Source organism: Gossypium hirsutum, chromosome A06 (genome assembly GCF_007990345.1).
Source record: "Gossypium hirsutum isolate 1008001.06 chromosome A06, Gossypium_hirsutum_v2.1, whole genome shotgun sequence".
NCBI classification, from domain to species: Eukaryota; Viridiplantae; Streptophyta; class Magnoliopsida; order Malvales; family Malvaceae; genus Gossypium; species Gossypium hirsutum.
The window spans coordinates 30,576,035-30,591,445 of record NC_053429.1 but is presented as its reverse complement, the minus strand read 5'-3'; the positions used below and the strand labels follow the sequence as shown (position 1 = coordinate 30,591,445).

General features: G+C 35.3%; 1 non-coding gene across 1 annotated transcript; it reads right to left on the bottom strand.

Annotated features, from left to right (window-relative positions):
• Positions 1-6,375: 6,375 nt before the first annotated feature.
• Positions 6,376-6,482, bottom strand: LOC121231317 (small nucleolar RNA R71). The gene has a single exon (XR_005929378.1). It is a non-coding gene; the product is annotated as a small nucleolar RNA R71 (small nucleolar RNA).
• Between the last annotated feature and the right edge of the window lie 8,929 nt (positions 6,483-15,411).

Genomic DNA, 15,411 nt, shown 5'->3' with positions numbered 1-15,411 from the left:
AACAAATCCATTTTCTAGATTCTAAAGATAAATGATGGTTGGTAGGATAATCCAAAATTTTGCTAATTATGGCAATAGAAATCACCAATATTTAGTACTTGCTATTTTAAATTATCTATACCAAGTTAAAACACAATTGTCAGGTTTGAATTTCTAGTTATTTCATTCATGGTAGTAAGAATTAGGAAACACAACTATATATCCAATATATACAATTCCTTTTTTGGCCATTCCCATATATAGAATTGAGGGTAAGAGAAATCACTTGGAAGCCATGCATGTATCTAATCAACCAGTAATGTTTGTACTAGTGATTCTATCTAATTCTAATTATAGTAATAAAAATCATCAATATTTAGTACTTGCTATTTTAAATTATCTATACTAAGTTAAAACACAATTGTCAGTTTTGAATTTCTAGTGAAGATTAACCTTAAAATAATTATTTCATTCATGGTAGTAAGAATTAGGTAACACAACTATATATCCAATATATACAATTCCTTTTTTGGCCATTCCCATATATAGAATTCAGGGTAAGAGAAAACACCTGGAAGCCATGCATGTATCTAACCAACCATTATTGTTTTAATTAGTAATTCTATCTAATTCTAACCCATATATGTAGAATTACATATTTAGAATATATAGGTGAACATCTAAAAGGAACATTTAATATATAATTAAACATATGGTTCATAACTATAGGAATAATAACATTGGTAATTCTATCTCACGTGCATACATGTTGAAACTACATATTTAAAATACAGGTGTGTATTTAAAACTAACATCCAATAAATAATGAAACATTTTGTTTAAAACTAATAACACTAACACCATATATGCAATATGTCTAAAATTAGGATATTAAATTGTGAGAAAAAATGAATATAAATAGGTTAATATAAGTAATGAATAATATTAAATGCACTACAATTGCTTTCTAACTTGTATCTTTAATTTTTTATAGCACGTTAGCCAACATATTTAAAGTAAGTTATTGACTGCCTATAAACGAGTTATCATTTATAGTTAATTACCCCACAAAAATATATAAAATTAAAATGATGGTGTCTGCAAGTATATGGGTCAAATCGTAATCTAGTATTGTGTACAACAGAACATAGTAAGTATTTCGAGGATTGTACCTAGAGGATAGACTATAAAACATTTTTACTATAATAAGTCTAAATCATAATAATTAATATCTATATTATGATAAATCATGAAGTAGATCAATAGGCGAATTTAAATGACTAAAATAAATAAACAAGAAAAATAAACAAACGACTAAACAAATAAAACCAAATAGGAAGATTAACTTGTTTTAGGGTTCGGAATTAAATTTGGATTAGGGTTTTAGGGTGGATTAGCTATTGATTACCAATTATTACCTCTTAGCCTTAAACTAATTAACCAATTGGTTGATACTTGCTTATCTTCCGAACTCACTTTCTCAACCAAGATAAACTACGATTTACTCAGTTCGACTTATCTCCCAATCTCGTCTCCTCTCTGATTACTTCCTAGGGTTTAAGAACGTGTAATTTATACCAACTTGTTCCTCTCAAGAAATGCTAAATCCTTCATCAATCACATCCCCATCCACTCGTTAATCTCACCTAAGGGATTTTGTAACAGCTTGATTTTGGGGCTAGTCGGAACAATGTTTTTAGGACCACGAATACGATGTATAAAAATTCATTTTTATTATATTTTTATTGTCTATATTTTTATGGAACTATTCTGTAAAAATCTCGTTCGAAAATTTTGACGTTTGGGCACTCAATTTATTCAAAAGGACTAAATCGTAAAAGTGAAAAAGTTTAGTTCTACTTGTTAAAGGTGTCCAATTGCTATGAGATTTTAAATTAGAGGTCCTTAGTTGACAATTAGATCATTAGATAAGTTAGTGGACAAAAATGGACATGAATAGGTAAAATTTCAAAGTTATGCATTAAGGGAATTTTGGTCATTTGGTAAATAAAAGAATAAAAAGGGAAAATCAAGTCAAAATTGGTGTCCATCTTCTTCACCTTGGCTGAATTTTTCAAGGAGACCATAACTAGGGTTTCTTCAACTTTCAAGCTTAATTGTAAGTACATCCTAGCTCTGTTTTTAATGCTCTTTACATTTTTGAAGTCCTCGTAACCCTATTTACCTATTTCTACCATTATTTTAAAGTGGGTTAATGTTTAAAAATTTACCCATGTGTGGCATGCATGTATTTTGATTTTTAATGGAATATATTGTATTTTTAAGGCGTGATAAACAACTGTTACTAAGTGATTTTTAGTGAAAATGCATAAAAAGGACTTATTTGTAAAAGTTGTAAAAATAGGTAGTAGAAATGTGATTTGATGAAAAATGTGGACTGTTATAAGCATGATTTAGGTTCGGCTAGGCTTTGGTAACAAAGAAAATGGATACATTTCATTTTACGAGCCAAAGGACTAATTTTAAATATGTCAAAGTTTAGGGGCAAAAATTTAATTTTTTCATAAGTTGATTTTTAGACAGCATTGAGAAATGTGATAATTAAATAAGTTAAATTTGCTATTATAGATTAAGAAAAACAAAATTCGAACCTTGATCGGGGGAAAAACAAGGTTATTGACGATTAGGTCCAATTCCTACTATTTTGTACCGAGGTAAGTTTGTATGTAAATAATGCAATGTTATATTATGTATTTAATGCTTAATATTGCATAAATTGTACGATTTTTTCTATGGAAATATTCAACGAGGTTTCGACTTCTCAGTTGAACCTTAGGAATAGTTTAGGATACAAGTGACATGTCACTAGGATACCATGTGTTATGTGATCTATGTGAATCTGGGTGCTGGTCATGTACGTCCTACCGGTGGCTGGGTAATCCGACATGTGTTGCAAATACCTGATGTGAGCAGCCTGTGTAGTTACGTCTTGACTAACAGCTTGTGTGAGCAAACCCATGATTAGCTCGTGTGTGAGCCCATGTGTTATGAGATATCAGGTAGCATTGGCTACATTTGTGGCACTTATGTGCAAGAACTTCTGTGTATTCGATAGTATTCCAAGTGTTCAATGGGTAAATCGAAAAGTATGTTAAAGATGGCAAAGTATGTGACTATGTTACTAGTTGATACAGGTATGTATGTAAAACCCATGAGTAAGAACTTTGGTATGAGATGAACTCTTGGTAAGAATGCTAATGAGTAAGTTATGTTTAAGATACATGATGATATTTATGATAACTTATGTGGAGTAGTTATATGATTAATCAATGATTTATGTTGCTTATTATTTGCATGCAAACTTACTAAGCTTTAAAAGTTTACTCCCCTTTTCTTTTCATTCCTTATAGTGTCGCCAAGCTAGCTCGAAGATAGAGGAACGTCAGAGCTCGATTCACACTATCAAATGATTGTTTGGGTATACTTGGTTTCAATATTTTGAGTATGGCATGTATAAGGGCTTGGTCATTTTGTTACGTGTCATATTGGTTTAGCCAAGTGTGTTAGCATTGTAATGGTTAATGATTCATTTTGTATATGGCCATTGGCATATTTATATGATGATGCTTATCATGAAGATGAAATTTGGCATGAATGGAAAGGAAAGTATGTGATGTTTATGCATGATAAATATTAGTAAGTGCAAATGATATATTGATATCTTGCTTGTGGTTGTTTGGTTGTATGTATATGCTTGGATTGGTGTTGCTTGTTGTGGTGTAGGTTGGTGCTAGTAAGGGTGGCAAAATGGCTTAGTAAATAGTGTTATTTTGTCCACATGGGTAGAGACACGGTCGTAAGTCTCAGTCGTATGAAGAACACGGCCTAGGGACATAGGCGTGTGCCCAAGGCATGTAAATTCTGCACCTATTTTATACAAAATTATGAAAATTAAGTCGCCCACATGGCCTAAGCACACGGGCATGTGACTTCAATTTGTTGATGACGGCATAAACAGAGAGTTACACGGGTTAGGGACACAGGCATGTATGACCACACGACCTACCCACACGAGCGTGTCCCAAGCCACACGGGCGTATGACCCTGTTTTGATGAAAAATATTCTAAGCGTCGTAAAATTTTCTAAAATTCTCAGTTTAGTCCCGAACCACCTCCATTGCATGTTTTGGCCCTCGTAGGCTCGTTTAAGGGACCATATGAATGTTTATGAAAAGTTTTAAATTTGAGTGGGAATTCATGCCCCGGTTTTGAACGTTCATTTGAGTTTAAGTCTGGTAATGCCTTGTACCTTGTTCCGGCGTTAGATACGGGTAAGTGGTGTTACAGATTTAACCACTCATTGATAAGTCGTAATTTATACATATTTTTATCCCATGCTTAGCACATTTTTTGATGAATTATCATTAGATTTGTGGAATTTGATGCTCCTAATCCTTTAATTTCATGTTTTATACTTAGGTGAGCATAGGAGAGTAAAAAGAGCGAGAAACGGGTAAAAATGGAGAAAATGGGTTAATGTGGGAAATCATCACAGGCTGGACTTCCTCACACAGGTAAACCACACGCTCGTGTCTATTTAGCAGACTTTAACACGGCCTAAACCACCTGACACGGGAGTGGCACACGGTCGTGTCCCTGTCGAGCCTAAGTCTAGTTTTACTCGGAAAAAGGCCACTTTTAAGGGTTTTAAAGCATCCCAGAGCCTATATAAACACCCGAGGAGGCACCTAGAGAAACACGCGGAGTGGGAGGCAAGGAATTACTTGAGGAAAGCCGATTGATCCATATCAGAAGTCGGATTCTCCTTCAAGACTGAAGATCTCCCTTCAATTTCCTTCAAGGGTTTTTGGGTTTCTTTATGTTTTGTTATTATTATTCTTCTGAGATGTTTCCTTTTACACATATGAACTAAAACCCCCTAAATACCTAATGGGAATGAAACCTAAGACGGATCTTGTTACTATTTTCTGAATTATATGATAAATACTTGATTTGTTCTTAATTATGTGTTCTTCATTCTTGGTTTAATATTCCAGGATATTGATTCAAGTATTGATGTGCTTATTCAGAGGAGAAAAAGTCCCTGCCTAAGAGTAGATCTAACATAATTAAGCAGAGTTTACCTCTAGACTTAAGGCGACATAAATCTGTCAGATTAGGGTCAAACTTAATAAGAGAATCCATAGATCGAGTTAATGCAACACTAGGGGTTTTAATTAGAAAGAGATTTCAATTAATCAACCTAGGGTTAGATGTTGTTAGTCTCGAGAGAGATAATAATATAAATTAGGGATTTCTACGGATCGAGTCAAGTGAATAAATTGTCTAGTTCAAAGTCAAATAACAAGTGAAGTCTAGGTGGATTCTTCCTTGGGTATTGTCTAAATCAATTAGTTTTCCCAATAGTAATTCCCCAATTTACTTCCTGTGCATTCTTAGTTTAGTTAATTAGTTTAGATAAAGCAAATCCCTTTATTTTTAGGCTAGATAATAAAAATATACTTGTACTTTTAGTTCTTGTGGGTTCAACATTCCGGTCTTGCTATAAGCTATACTACTATTCGATAGGTGCGCTTGTGTTTCTTGTGATAATAGTTAGTTTTCATGTACGATCAATCATAAATATAAAACTTATCACGTACATCAAGTTTTTGGTGCCGTTGCTGGGGAACTAAGATATTAGGAACACATAATTTTTATTACTTTAGCCATTTATTTTTATTTCAATTTAAATTTATTTTTGCTTAAATTATTAAACTTTTCTTTTATTTGTTTCTGGCAGGTTTTTATAGTTTATGACTAGAAGAAACCCATCAGGACCTTTACTTTTTGATAGTGAGAGCAAAAGCACAGATCGCAGAAACCGAAGAGAAATAAGGCGAAGCCTACGATACATAGAGGAAGGGCAAGAGGACGATAGACAAACTACAACCAAGGGGATGGCTGAAAATCAGAATAATCAGCTACCTCCTGTGGTTGCCGCAGATCTAATAAATCAGAACCCTGCTCCTCGTACAATGTATGATTATGCTAAACCTACTTTTGCAGGAGCTGAATCGAGTATAGTTAGAACCTACTTGAACAGGAGCTGAATCGAGTATAGTTAGACCTACTATTGCTGCAAATAATTTTGAATTGAAACCTAACACGATTCAAATGATACAACAGTTTGTTCAGTTTGATGGTTTGCAGGACAAGGATCCAAACACTCATTTGGTGAATTTTCTGGAGTTCTGCGACACTTTTAAGATCAATGGCATTTCTGACGATGCCATACGCCTTCGATTGTTTCCATTCTCATTGAGTAACAAAGCTAAACAATGGTTGAACTTGTTACCACGAGGGTCAATCACAACTTAGGAACAAATGACCGAAATTTTTTTACTAAAATATTTTCCACCAGCTAAAACGGCTAAATTAAGGAATGATATCTCTTCTTTTGTACAGATGGATCTAGAAACCCTGTATGATGCATGGAAGAGATACAAGGATCTATTGAGAAGGTGCCCTCACCATGGGTTACCAATTTGGCTATAGGTTCAAACTTTTCACAATGGCCTAAATCCTTCAACCAGAAAGATGATTGACGCAGCTGCTGGTGGGACTATCAATAATAAGACACCTGAAGAGGCTTATGAATTTATAGAAGAGATGTCACTGAACAATTATCAGTGGCAAGTCATGAGGACAAAGCCGACGAAAGCGGCCGGCGTTTTTAACGTCGATTCGGTCACTATGCTCTCTAATCAGGTAGAACTTTTGAATAGAAAAATTGATGGTTTACATTTGTAACGCCCCCACGCCCGAGACCATCACCGGATCGAGCTTGAGGGGTTACCGAACATAATTTATCAATTTAAGAACTTCAAATCATTTGTTTCTACATTCACAGCTTTCTAGCTACTCGCGTCATAGTTACAAGAAAAATCATATATCGAGTTATGAAACTCAAAATCAAGATCCGTAAATTTTCACTAAATATAGACTCATATATCTATTTACTAATTTTTTTCTAGAATTTTTTGTTGGGCCAATTAGTACATTTTATTAGTTAAAGTGTCCCCTGTTTCAGGGTTCGACTGCTCTGACATATGTGTATTACGAATCAGATATCTCTCTATACAGAATTTCAATGACTACAAGGTTTGTTTTTATTAAAACTAGACTCAATAAGGAATCTGTACATATAAAGAAAAACTTATAATTATTTTTTTAAAAGTTATTATGGATTTTTAAAGTTAGAACAGGGGATCCAGAAATCACTCTATCCCTGTTTCACAAAAGTTTAAATATCTTATAAAATATAATTTATATGCCTGTTTTGTTCAATCCACATGAAAATAGACTCATTAAGCTTCAATTTCATAACTTACTCATTATTTATTTCCATTTATACTATTTTTAGTGATTTTTCAAACTCATGTCATTGCTGCAGCAATATTCTGTTTTAAGGCAAGTTTCATCTTTCCATGAATTTTTATGAACTAGATAACCTATTAAACTTCCATAATATCAAAACATGATCTAAATTAGCCATCACCATGACTTATCAATATCAAACATTTTCTCAACCAAACATGGCCATATCATAAATTATTTACACAAAATAGGTATATTGCTATACATGCCATACTTAAGTAGTTGTACAAGCCATTTACCAAGATAAAAGTCCTTTGGATAGTGTGATCGAACTTTCGACCTGTCCCGATTCCTGAGCCGGCTTGTTCAAAACTACAGTGAATGAGAAGGAAGGAATAAGCATAAATGCTTAGTAAGTTCATATGTAAAGCTTAGTAAGTTCATATGTAAATAACAAGTAACATAACAATACAAATATACCAAACAACTTTAGCATGGTATCACCAAAACATATATCACATTTCTAAACATCATTCATCATCTTACCACCTTATCGTTGTTGTATCTATTTTAAACCCGAGGGTTAAGAACATACCTGTCCAAAGTGTCCATTTCACAACACTTACCAAAACATCACTTGCATCTTAAGTGTTCTTCCATTTCACTAGAAATTTCACCAGTTGAACACATCGGAATACAACTCGGATACACGGATAATTTGCACATAAGTGCCTCATATGTAATCAAGAAATCATGTAACCCGCCCCTAAGTGAACTCGGACTCAACTCAACGAGTTCGGATGCCTAGTTACATCTCACGAACTCGGACTCAACTCAACGAGTTCGGACATTCGCATCCATAGGTGAACTCGGACTCAACTCAACGAGTTCGGATGCTCAACCATCCTAGTGACATGTCACTTGTATCCTAATCTATTCCTAAGTTTTCAAACGGGATTTTTTCCTCGATCTCACATTGCCGTCTTCCATGGAATATCGGAACCGATACTCGGTAGTAATTCATATTTATCAAGTAGTAAACTTAATTTGCATATTACTCAACATTAACCCCAAAGCATAATATTTCACGATAAAAAAAATCAGCATATCATATAATTAACATCAATAACTTAAAAATAAAAATTATGCTACATTATTTACACATGAACTTACCTTGGTACCAAAATATAAAGATTTTGCAATTTAGTCCACAATCTTTTCTTTTCCTCGATCGCGACTTGAATCTCGTTTCTCTTGATCTATAATGCCAAATTAATCTTATTTAATACATATATTCATTAAAACAACATTTAATACGAACTTTGGAAAAATTACACTTTTGCCCCTAAACTTTTGCATAATTACACTTTTGCCCCTAGGCTCGGGAATTAAACTTTATTCCTTATTCTTATGTTTTATAACATGCTGATCACTTTTCCCTTCTATGGCAACATCAAATTCTCTCTCTAACATATACTTGTGACTATTAGGTATTTTTGCTGATTAAGCCCTTTTACTCGTTTTCACTCAAAACCGAGTAGCACAAGTTGTCTAACATAATTTAAAACCTCATATTCTATCATAAAACATCAAAATACACAAATTTCACCTGTGGGTATTTTTCCAAATATAAACCCTAGGTTGAATTATTGCTAACATAAGCTTAATCGAGCTACCGGGATTCCAAAAACGTAAAGAACATTAAAAACGGGGCTTGGAATCACTTACTATGGAGCTTGGAAGCTTGAAACAAACCCTAGCTATGGAGAACCCTTGAAATTTCGGCCTAATGAAGAAGATGGACAAAAATTGGCTTTTAATTTTGTTTTTAATTCATTTTAATAACTAAATGACCAAAATACCCTTACTACTAAACTTTCCAAAAATTCCTTCCATGTCCTAATTTTGTCCATGAACTTAAAATTGGTCAAATTGCTATTTAAGACCTCCTCATTAATATTCCAAAACAATTTCATTCTAAAAACTTCTAGAATGCAAGTTTTGCAACTTATTCGATTTAGTCCCTACTTTCAATTTAAGCACTTTAGGCATAGAATTTCATCACGAAATTTTCACACAATCATGCAATCATATCATAATCATCAAAATAATTATAAAATAATTATTTCTATCTCGGATTTGTGGTCACGAAACCACTATTCCGATTAAGCCCTAATTCAAGATATTACAACATTGTTCTACTCAGGTACATCCAGTGATAAGGTGCGATTCAAATGGAGGAGGAGTACACACAGAATATCAATCCTTCAACCCTAGCACCGAGGAGGAACAAGTTCAATATATGGGTAATAATAATTCTAGACCTCAAAATAACCATATAGTAATACTTATAATGCAGGTTGGAGGAACCATCCCAACTTCTCATGGGGAGGCCAAGGAAATCAGAGGCCACAATGTCCCCCAGGTTTTCAACAACCACCTTATCAGCAGGAAAAGAAGCCGAACCTTGAGGAGATGCTAACGAAATTCATCTCGGTGTCAGAAACCCATTTTCAGAACACTGAAACTGCACTTAAAAAACAGCAAGCATCGATCCAAGGGCTCGAGAATCAAATTGGACAGCCAGCTAAATTGATTTCTGACTGACCACATAGTAGTTTGCCGAGTAATACTAAAACTAACCCAAGGGAGCAGTTTAATGCGATTACCGTTTGAGGGTTAGTTGAACTTAAACCAGACTCGAGGCAAGGACTTGTGGTAAGTAAAGGTAAGGATGAGGTGGACCATAGTGAACAAAAACCGGTAAGTAGAGAATATAAACCTCGTGTGCCATATCCAAGTGCGATAAGGAAAGACCACACGGATGAACAATTTGGTAAATTCGTTAAATTATTAAAAAAATTACATATTAACTTATCGTTTATTGAAGCTCTTTCGTAGATTCCGAATGCAGTTAAATTTTTAAGGGAGCTTTTAGCAAATAAACGGAAGTTGGATGAGGAGTCACATGTGGAGTTAAGCGCAGTTTGCTCAGCCATTCTACAGGATAAGCTACCCAAAAAATTGAAAGATCCAGGGAGCTTTACGACACCTTATTTAATTGGTAGCTTAGATGTTAATAATGCATTGGCTGATTTAGAGGTGAGCATTAATGTCATGCCCTACAAAATGTTCAAGCAACTAGGTCTTGGGAAACCTACACAAACTAGGATAAGCATTTAGCTAGCAGATAAAACCATCAGATTTCCTAGGCGTATCATTGAAGACGTACTTGTCAAAATCGATAAATTTATAGTCTCAATTGATTTTTTTGTTCTAGACATGGAAGAGGATAGTGACGTGCCTTTGATTTTAGGACAACCCTTTTTAGCAACTGCTAGAACTATTATTGATGTTGGTACAGGTGAACTCACACTTCGTGTGTGTGATGAAACAATCACTCTTCAAGCTTGTAATTTGAGTACATATCAAATATTAAGGGTGGTTGTATAAATCATGCTACTAATATTGATCATGTGGTGCAACCTTCTTTGTAGGAAACACGTTCGAAGAGCATACATGAGCCATGTTCAAGTAACAAAAAAGGACCCATCTATGAAGAACAAGGGCTACAGATCGAGGAACTAGATGAATAGCAGACACAGAAACTGAGAACACACGATAAACCAAAACCACTCCATGATGGACTCAATGTTTTATCAAATCAACTTTAAGGTTGGAGACAAAGTACTATTAGATGTAGCAGACCCTTGTATTACCACTTCTGAACCTAATGGAGCAATCCCTTTTATGGTACTTAACATTTTCCCATACAGTACAGTCGAGGTAACTCATTCCAAATTTGGAAATTTTAAGGTAAATAGTTCTCGTCTAAAACCTTATTTTGATAAGGTTGATAGTAGGAATGAGGAGTGTCAACTCCTTGAACAACCATGACTATGCGAAATCGAGGTAAGTCTAGCTTAGACTATAAATAAATGCTTCTCGGGAGGCAACTCGAGCACTAACGGTGTTGATTTCTTTAAATTTTAGTTTTTAACATCTAAATCATTAACTGAGTCCTTGAGCATTAGTTTTCCAAATCCACACAGCTAGGCACACGGACGTGCCTTAGGCCGTGCTCATGCCACGGGCGGCAACAAGGCGGTGCGATACGACCATGTGAAAATAGAGTAAAATTTTTCGAAAAACACGGGATTCAATACTTTGCCACGGTCATGAAACATAGCCGTGGGCAATCCTGCCAAATCAATACGGGCGTGTGACACGCTCGTGCCCACCACCTGTGGTTGATCCTGTCCAATTAACACGGGCGTGCGACACTCTCGTGCCTACCACCCGTGGTCAAAACTGTCAAAATAACATGAGCGTGCGCAAATATACACGAGCATGGGAGAAGCGAACGAAGTAGGACACGGCCGTGTCACACGGCAGTGTGCACTAACACGCCCAAAAAACACGGGCGTGGGCCGAATTCTAGATGCGCCCAAATTTGAAAACACCAAACACACAGGCTGAAATAAGGGCACATGGGCGTGCCCCACAGCTATGTGCCCCAATATCTATATAAACCCCCACTATTCATCATCCCCTTCCTCAGTACCCTAACCCTAGCCGCCACTCCCTCCGCCGCCGTTGCCACTTAAGCTCCGACCATCAGCCTAAAATCCACCCTTTCTCCTCCGTCTTTCCCCTCATACGCATCAAAATCTCCTCTCTTGTGTTCCCTTCATCCACAACTCCCCTTTTTCCTTTCCTTTCTTCTCATCCCTCACTTCTCCCTCCGAAATCCTCATCCACTCCTCGGACGACCAACCTCCTCCCTCTACCAAGCACTATTGCGTTTGTCCATTCTTTCCTCTCTATTTTCTTCATTTCTCTTACTAATCTTATGTTATCTCTTGTTTTTTTTTACTGTTTTTTATTAATCTTCACACTCCTAATGATATTTATGCTTATGCTTTTTGTTCTTGTTTAGTAATTTAACATTTTAGTCGAACTTACCCTATGAATTATAATACATTCAGTCATTCTTGTGTTTCCATAGATTTCATACCTTTATGCTCTACCCATACTATATTCCATATTATCGTCCCCATATGCATTATTTCCTTACCAATTTACTTTTTTTTTGTTCTAAAATAATTGTCTATGCTATTCACTAGGTATTTTGTTTAGCACTATTCCCGTATTCCTATTGCAAAAAAAAAAAGATTTGATATGTCTGCAAATTGGGATTTGGTTATGAAATATTTTTATTTAGTTTAAACCTGCTTGCCTACTTATCCATGCTATTCTTAGAGATTATTTTTATTAATAACTTCATCTTTTTATTTGCAGGCACACTATGACAAACATTAGAGGAAAGAAGACTTTCGTCCCTGCCTCGAAGAAACGAAAAGGAGCAGCAGCATCCTCAGGTCCTACCACCGAGATCTGGCACCCGTTCCTCCAATTTCCACCGGGCACCTATGTAACGTCCCAATTTTTGGGTTTCCTATGTTTCTGTGATTTTTAAAATTTGTGTGTGTTCTGGTTGGTTAAAATATATATTTTAGTAGGTTAGTGGGCCTTTGGAAGGCCCAAACTTAAGTCCGTGGTAGTCTTCAGAATTTTAATTTTATGAACAGGTGATGCAATTGGCGTTTGGGCTTTTAAGAGTAAATGGGTAAAAGATGACACAAAAGGAGTGTGGTGTAGTGGCAAGGTGGCGCCACTTAGGGGACAAGGAAGTGACGCCATAGAGGAAGCAAGGGGTCCAAGGTTCAAGTCTTGGCTCTTGCAATATATTTTGGTTTTTCTTTTTAATAAATCTGGAAGCAAGTAGGTGCGCTTTAAAGTTTAATGTGTTGGATTTATGACACGAATGAGTTGATGGCCTAGTGGTAGTGGCGTGAGTTGGCATGTGAGAGGACTTTGGTTCGAATCCCTTGGCACGCAAAGGTTGATTATTTTGCTATGTTGGGATGGCAAGAGTTGGTGTTGGTTTTAAACTCTAGTGATAGAGGGATCCCACATCGGGAAGCTAACATAAGAGTAGATGGAGAGCTGGCTTTAAAACATAGAAATCATCAAAAACTATGTTCAAAACATACCTCAATCAAGCTAGAGAGGTGCCAAATATACAAGCCCTAAATGCTATTCTTTTTCTTTGACATAATCAGTTTATGAAGGCATGAATTAATGAACATTTTGTTTTATTTTTAACTAATATTAACTTAATAATCAAATACCAATTCTACCCTTAATTAAAACATTATAAAATCACTTACTATATACCCATTTATGTCAAATTCCACCATCAATGGTCAAATTACAACATAAGGACCTTTCATTTAATAAGCCATGACAAATAGACACCTTTATCATATAGAATGCAACCTTTGCATTTTATGCAATTTAGTCTTTTTTCTCAAATTGACCTATTAAACAATAAAATTAGCCCACGAAATTTTCACACATATAAATTCACATATTGTAAACACAAAAAATAATATTAAAATAATTTTATGACCTCGAATTTGTGGTTTCAAAACCATTGTTCTGATTTAGCTAAAACCGGGCTATTACAACTCTCCCCCCTTAAGGATTTTCATCCCCGAAAATCTTACCAGTGAATAGGTTTGGATATGGATTTCTCATAGCATCCTAGGGCTCCCACGTAGCTTCTTCAACCTCATGACGATGCCATAATACTTTCACTATTGCTATTCTTTTATTTCTCAATTCTTTGTTCTCACGAGCTAGAAGTCGGATCGGTTCTCCACTATACGATAAATCTGATTGAATCTCAACTTCGGTCGGGGAAATAACATGCGAAGGGTCGGGTCTGTATCGTCGAAGCATTGATACATGAAATATGTTATGTATCTTTTCTAACTCAGATGGAAATGCTAACTAATAAGCCACTGGGTCCAACTCGCTCGATAATCTCATACGGCTCAATGAATCTCGGTCTCAACTTTCCTTTTCTATGAAATCTGAGAATTTTCTTCCATGGTGAAACTTTTAGAAACACTTGATCTCCGATCTAAAACTCAATATCTTTCCGTTTCAAATCTGCATAAGATTTTTGACGATTTGACGCTGCTTTCAAACTATCACGGATCTGCTTTCTATTTTGTTTCTCTAATCAGATTGACCCCGTGAATCTTATTCTCACTTAGCACAGTCAAATACAATGGTGTTTGACACTTCTGACCATATAAAGCTTCGAAAGGTGCCATTTTAATACTCGATTGAAAACTGTTGTTATACGCAAATACTTTTCCCACATAGCTTCGAATTCAAGAATGCAACATCTCAACATATCCTTGAGTATCTGAATAACTCGCTCAGATTGACCATCCGTCTGTTGGTGAAATGCAGTACTAAAGTGTAGCTTTATACCAAGTGCATCTTGTAGTTTCTTCCAAAACCTCGATGTAAACTTCAGATCTCTATCCGAAACAATAGAAATAGGTACTCTGTGTAATCTCACAACCTCGGAGATATACAACTCAACTAACTTATCAAGTGAGAAATCCATATGTACAGGAATGAAATGAGCTGATTTTGTCAATCTGTCAATAACAACCCAGATTGCATCTTTCTTACTTAGAGATGGGAACAAAATCCATAGTCACTCTATCCTATTTCCATTTGGGAATCATAATAGGTTGTAATAAACCTGACGGTACCTGATGTCCAGCTTTAATTTGTTGACAAATTAAACACTTAGAAACAAAATCTGAAATGTCACGTCTCATACCATGCCACCAATAAAGATACTTCAAATCATTATACATTTTCGTACTTCCTGAATGTACAGATAATCGTCTACTATGAGCTTCATTTAAAATCATCTGAATCAACTCTGAATTTTTCGAAACACAAATTTGAGCTCTGAATCTTAAGCAGTCATCATCATCAACTCGAAACTCTAAATCAAAATTCAAATCACATTAAACTCTTTTAGCTAACAATTCATTATCAACTTTTTGAGCTTCACAAATCTGTTGTAAAAACAATGGTCTTGTTTTCAACTCAGCTACAATCGAACCATCATCAAAAAGAGTCAACTGAGTATTCATTTCACGTAGAGCAAACAAAGATTTCCGGCTTAAAGCATCAGCAACAACATTAGCCTTT